A 7322-nucleotide genomic window follows, 5' to 3' on the forward strand; every position below is an offset into this window, starting at 1 on the left:
ATTTAACTTCATTTGGTGTCCAAAAACAAAAGACTGAAAAACGAAAGTGGTAAAAAAGCCGACTGAGTACTTAAACTACCCAAAAGCCTCCAAGCTTACTTGAAGTAAAACAGAGGTACTAAAGTGAAGAAAAAAATATGAAGTTATAAATCAGAATGTGATCTAATTCCCAAGATAAGTGAGGCCTACCTAGTGATCCTTGCTAATACAGTGAGTATCATAAGGAATCCGATTATTAATTAATAGTCTTCCACAGTTAAAGCATCCCTGGCTTTATTTTATTAATGGAAATAAATGACAGAGGGAAAAAAATTGGCAACTTATTGCAGGAAGCTTTTAATTACACTCACAGTCCCCATTAACCTTGACAACCCACCAACTCAACTATAATAAGAACACCTCCCCCACTAATGTAAGTCTAACTAGAACTGCATAATTACAAAACACTGTTTAAGAGAAAGGTAAAATCTTATGAGAGAGAACTATTCAGTCATCTAAATTTCCCCTCTAATTTGTTAAACATCAGAATCATGTATTGTCAATTTTTAGATTATCTAACCCACCTCAGAAGCTTCTTGGTTACTCATTCTTATGTGTCTATTGTTTTTCATTAAATGTGTCTTTCATTTCATTAAAAATGTCTCCCCATTTTCCCTTCTAGTCTCATTTTTACTTCCCTAAGACTCCTATCTATTTTTCCCTTCCATTTTGCATAAACCTCAAGGAGTTTTCTCTTTGGTACTTGAATTTTATACCTTGAGATAACTTTAGAAAATACTTATATTCTAAATTCTGGGAAAATATTATTGATGCATCTCTTCCACCATCCCTTCACCAGTTAACAGTCTAAGACTTAAGAAACTTAAGTTAAAACCAACTTTTCAATATAATCCTTTTCTTCTTCCATCTACAGGGAGTTAGGGATAAACCTTATCAGTGATGTTTTGGCTCAGTAGAATTCTGACAATTGAAGACAAGTAACTACAGGAAGTCTGTGATGATATAGTCAAATCATCAACAAATTATCCTGTTATCTATTAGTAATGTATTCTTCGATCTAGATTTTCCCCTCAGAACTGAATAGTAGTGGGGAGGAAACAGGAGATTAAAAAGGCAAACCATAAAAGGCAAGATGGGCATACCTGATAGGAAGCTCCTTCCCTTATTTACAGATTCTAGTAGAAAAAAGCTTAACTGAAAACATCTATTCTCACTGTCATTATATATTTCTTCTTGAGAAACTAGTACAGCCCCAACAAGGATTTAGCTATATGTGAAAATTCAAGAAACCAGTAAAAAGCACCAGCAATGCCATAAGAATACAACTCATGGAAGCAAAAGCAGTTTTAAAAAGACAGTCCCCAGAGAGTATCCTGGTCAGTAAACACTCTGAAGCAACCAACAAGAAATATTTATTACTTCCCTAATTTCCTGGAAACATAACTTTCCTTGAACATCCCATGAAAAAGGTACCCAAGACTACTGAGTAAGGTCTGGTAAGATGAAATATTGCAAGCTACTATTTCATATAACTTAGAGTCAACCAAAACTATGCAATAAAATATGGAATAAAATAGTAGCTATAAAGTATACTGCAGATTAAAAAAATTCTCAAGCTATCGAAGTAAATTGAGATGGCAGACAGAAATGCATTCATGCTGGGGTGCCTGGGTGGCTTCAACAGTTGAACATCAGACTCCTGGTTTCATTCAGCTCAGGTCATGAGCTCATGCGTTGTGAGATGAGCCCTAAATTGGGCTCCATGTTCGGTGGGAAGTCTGCTTGAAAATGCTTTCCCTCTGCCCAGCCCTCATCCCCCACTCACATGTGCACTCTTTTTCTCTCTCAAAAAAATAAATAAATCTTAAAAAAAAAAAGTGTCCATGCTATATATTCTGCAAGATTTAAGAGACCAACCATAAGAAAAAATAGGTCTTGAAGAAAATCAATGGTGGCTTACAGTTTTATCTATGTATATGATATGAACACATGTACATAGTCATCACCAATCTCAAATAAGTGCTTCCACAGACTGGACCATGAAACTGAATTTTTATAAAGTGATCATTTTCAATTTTCACAGATTTTTATTTATTTATTTATTTTTAAAGATTTTATTTATTCATTGGACAGACAGAGATCACAAGTAGGCAGAGAGAGGGGGAAGCAGGCTCCCTGCTAAGCAGGGAGCCCGATGTGGGGCTCTATCCCAGGACCCTGAGATCATGACCTGAGCCGAAGGCAGAGGCTTAACCCACTGAGCCACCCAGGTGTTCCAATTTTCATAGTTTTGAGGAGTCACATAATTGAATACTCAGTATGCACAATCCAATGGCAAGTAAACAGTTATTAATAGTTAACTGTGACAATTATGAAAGCTATGTAATATATTCAGATCTGATCCTCAGCTTGCAGAACAACTGCACTGCATTGATAACTTAATAAGTAATCAATGGTGGGTTCATAAATACTTATTTCTTGGCCTGCATAAGTCAAGGGTTTAACACAATTTCACATAAGTAAAATATAAGAAATATTAAACATATTTCCACTTCTTAAACTATTCTATTTTATATGAACTAGTCCCATGACATTTTCACATCAGGGGATTGGTTAGGCAAACTAATTCAAAAGTTATGGTTCTTTTCCCTATATTGATTAAAATAAACACCAATGCCAATAACAGTTACATTTATAATGTAGAGAGGCCAAGGTTGTAAATATTCAACTTTATTTCCATACTTCAGAAAGCTTGTGTGAGAAAAGCAAAATCTGTTTCTATATACTCTTGACATTCTTAGATTCTTCTAAATGAACCCACCACAGAAATATAGGACATGATGTTTCAGACATACATGCCCATTTATTTAAGAATTGTCTCGGGGCGCCTGGGTGGCTCAGTGGGTTAAAGCCTCTGCCTTCGGCTCAGGTCATGATCCCAGGGTCCTGGGATCAAGCCCCGCATCGGGCTCTCTGCTCAGCGGGGAGCCTGCTTCCCTTCCTCTCTCTCTCTGCCTGCCTCTCTGCCTACTTGTGATCTCTGTCTGTCAAATAAATAAATAAAATCTTTAAAAAAAAAAAAAAGAATTGTCTCATAAGCCACTCTAGTCTCCAAGTACAGGTGTTGGGGATAAAACAGATACAGTCCCTGCTTCAGTCTGATAAAGTAATCAATCAAATAATCAGAAGCAAATAAGCAAAAATAAACTGTAACTACAAGTATTTGGGAAATAAAATAATATTAATGGTGTTCATCATGTATATATACTGACGGCACATCCTAGGTCCCAGCTTTTATGCTGTTTGCAGTAAAAATCCTAACTCCCTTCTAACACTTATTCCTCAAGGCTTCTTCCATTCCTCATCATTCATTTACAGAATAAAACAAATTTAAATAAAACATTTCCATCGAATTTCTGATATGAGTGCTGTCATGGAGACTACCTCACAGGCTATTAATGTAGACTTTGGATTTTAAATCATAAAGAAGCCTATGGAAAACTAGCTAGAAATTTTTTAAAAAATTACAACAGATATGAAATTCAAATTAGACTGAATTCAGCCCATTGCCACCTCTCTCTTCCAACTGGTCCTTGGACTATGCAGCAGTTTCTGCCTCTGCTATTGGGGGAACCATCAACTATAAGAACTCCAGGCACTTTCATTTTTCTCTTCTCCTATACCATCTACAAGCATCTGAAAGAGTCCATTCAGAATTCAAACCACTTCAAGTTACCCTAGGGATATGCTTTAGTCAAAAACATATTTTGCTTTGACCTTCTTACATCAAGTACTATGTTCCTGCTTTTTAGGAAGAAAAATCATACAAAATCCTAAAGTCTCTGATCTCCTTCGATTGGGTATGAGCTCTCCTTTCCTAAAGTCCTATTCTTTCTTCTTGCATTTATCTTCTTTCTTCAATTATAATTACATATATTCACAACTTATCCTTATTAATTAAGACTAAAGGACCTAATACATACTCTAAATATTTACTGAGTAAAACATGAAAGCAAATTATGAAAAAAAGCTTCTAGGTAAGGAAGGGGAAAATGAATAAGATGGACTTCACAAAAATGAAAAAACCATGGAAGGGTAACATTCTGGTCTATTACATAGCAATAAGGACATAAAGCAAATAATTAGCCGACCAAGGCAATAATAACCCAAGAATACCTAAATGTGTTATACCTAATAAACTTTGGAATTCATGGTGATAAGAAACTGGAAACAAGAGCTAAATAATAACCTGGGTCAAATTTGTAGCTAAGTAAATGGAAAGATCACAGATAGAACCAGAATCACCAATGCCCTTTCATTCAATGCATCTTGTCCTCTGAATTCAAAGATGCTACTACCTCAAATACATTATTTACCACATACCATTATTTACCACATTTCCCCATGTGCACAATCAAGGAGAAGTAAGAAAAGGAAAAAAAAAAAACTATTATTATTATTTTGGAGGGGGAGGAGCAGGGGAAGAGGCAAAGAGACAGTCTTAAGCAGGCACCATGCCTAGCGGGGAGCCTGACACAGGGCTTGATCTCACAACTCTAAGATCATGACCTGAGCAGAAATCAAGTGTTCGCCGCTTAACCATTGAGCCACCAAGATACTCCGAAAGGGAAAAAAATTTTATTTCCATTTTACAGGTAGAAAAATAACTCAATGTGCTCTGCCTGTGAGAATATTTCATTCTTCACACAAGATGGAGAGTCCAACACAGATACTGAAGATTGCAATAAATAAATTAATATGTGTACATGTGTGTGGGTATAATTTTTTTCTTAATAGCAAAATATTCCCCAATATTTTGGTGAAAAAATGTTATACAATTGCCTTTAAAGTCTAGGACTGCGGCTTTTTTTTTTTTTTTAGTGTTCCACGATTCATTGTTTATGCACCACACCCAGTGCTCCATGCAATACGTGCCCTCTTTAATACCCACCACCAGCATGTTTTATGTAGCATGAACAAACGGCATTGCCTCAAAAAGGCATGACTCAAAATGTTCATGTTTACAGAGCTCATAGCTACCTATATTATACATTTTGCAACTACTGTAGCTTCCCTGATGGTTATAACCAAGGCCTCTGTTAATTTCAAGGGTTTCATACTGATCCTACAAGCCTGCAAATCAAGCTTTTGTTCAATCTGTCCTTAAACCACTTCCTCCTACTTGTCTGGTTTCTCTATTTTCAGAGAGCAAGGCCTGGTTAAGGGATATACCCTACTGTTCAGGCCACATAAGAGAAGTTGTCACGGGCAAGGCCAGAGTGCTTACATAGTGTCTGAGTTTTAAACATCTGTCATTATAGACTTTGTCCTGCCATATAATATGAAACAAGGCAACTATAATTTGGTCAGAGGTCACAGCCTTAAAAGCAGATTTAACTCCTGTATGGTAAACCAGGAAACACTGCTATTTACTTCTAGCCTGTAATGTTACTACCAAACTAGAATAACTATGTATACTAAATATTTTAATAACCTCATTCTGTGGACATTAGTGTTTTTAGATGTTGTACTAAAATATTTCTTCACCTGAAATATTTAGAAAATTTTAACATAGAAAAATGTATTTCATACAAATATCAAATCAGATGGGCTGTAATAACACATAGCATCAAAGTCTTAGTGGCTTAAAATAGTAACAGTTTCTCATTTATACTACATGTCCATCTTAGATTAGTGGAGATTTTACTCCATGTTATCTTCACTCACCAAGGACATGACTGGTTACTATGGCAAGGAGAATGGAATATAAAGAATCATGCATCAGCTCTTAAGCCTTCCACTTAGAAGTGGCAAAAGTCACAAATTTCATTTGCCAAAGTAGTTACGTAAGCATTCCCAACTCCCAAGGGAAGTATAATCCCACCATTATCTAGAATAAGGAGAACCAGAAATATTAGCAAACACAAATGACTATCATAATAGGTAAGGATACTGTATTATACAAGATGCTTTTGGTTACAAGCAATCTGTAGATTGTAGATAAGAAAAACATATTAGGTAGTGGTGCACATAACTAGTAAATCTAAGGAGGGTGGGAGATTCAGAAATGCAATAGTGTCATTAGGTCTTTATCTTCCCCTCTCTCTTTTTGGACTCTGTTTCCTTCTTAATCTTAGGCAGACTGTCTCCACGTGGTAGTTAAGATGACCACCAACCACGCCAAGCACATTATCATCCTCTTAATCAGAGAGTCCAGAAAAAAGAACTTAATCCTTTTTGCCGCAAGCATCTGTATCTATCTCTTAACATGACCCTGACTGGCCCCGCTTGGTTCACATGCTACTCTGAATCCACCATGGAATCTAGGCAAAGTGGGTACCTTGACCAGCCTGACATGGGTCTAGGGACATATGGCTGTCCTAGTGGTAGAAAAGCAGGGCAAAGGGGTTGTCAGCACCATGGAATCATACAGAGTAGAACAGACAAGCTCCCAAAAGAAAAGCAGACCATACCAAATAAGCAGCAGCTATCTCGTGAGAGAACTCTGTTATTTCATTTCCTTCATCATTCCCCTAAACTGTGATGACATACGCGAGATTAAATTCTATAAACATAAACTCATGTGGTCTTGGCTTTCATACTATAAATTATTGCTGATGTTAAGCCAGATCCATTGCAAAAACATACACATACTGGTAAATCCTGGGACAAAATTTCTTTAGGTTATTTTGCATAAGGCTTCTTTGAGTGTATGTAAATCCAAGCAATTAACAAGAAAATTTCCTCTTTTTTTTTTTTTTAAGATTTTTTATTTATTTATTTGACAGAGAGAGATCACAAGTAGACGGAGAGGCAGGCAGAGAGAGAGAGAGAGGGAAGCAGGCTTCTTGCTAAGCAGAGAGCCTGATGTGGGACTCGATCCCAGGACCCTGAGATCATGACCTGAGTTGAAGGCAGCGGCCCAACCCACCGAGCCACCCAGGCGCCCCCAAGAAAATTTACTCTTATTCAACGAATGCAATGGATGATTTTTGAGATACCCAAATGAATAACATGACAACATGATTACTACATTTACAAGTTAAAGGGTGAAAGAAGGGAACTGACTTCCCAAGGTCACAGATAACCTAGTTGTACTGGATTTGAACTCAGCATTTCTCTTGGCAGAGGCAGAAGGGGAAATGGTCAGGAATTAGACTATAAGCTTTATAGGGCAGTGCTTTTTGGTTTGGTTCACAGATAGATCTAGAGCATCCAGAACAATATGTGGCATATACTAAGTGGTTGATAAGAAGTGTGAGGATTAAGTTCCTTTTCTTATTTTAAGTAATAGTCAATAGAAATAAAATAAACTTAGTTTT

The 7322-nt window shown here is 36.6% G+C and overlaps 1 protein-coding gene across 5 annotated transcripts in view; it reads right to left on the reverse strand.

Annotated features, from left to right (window-relative positions):
• Nucleotides 1-7322, reverse strand: part of SSH2 (slingshot protein phosphatase 2) — a 252552-nt gene that overhangs the window by 171712 nt on the left and 73518 nt on the right. The window lies entirely within an intron of this gene.

The sequence above is a fragment of the Lutra lutra genome, chromosome 16 (assembly GCF_902655055.1).
Source record: "Lutra lutra chromosome 16, mLutLut1.2, whole genome shotgun sequence".
NCBI lineage: Eukaryota > Metazoa > Chordata > Mammalia > Carnivora > Mustelidae > Lutra > Lutra lutra.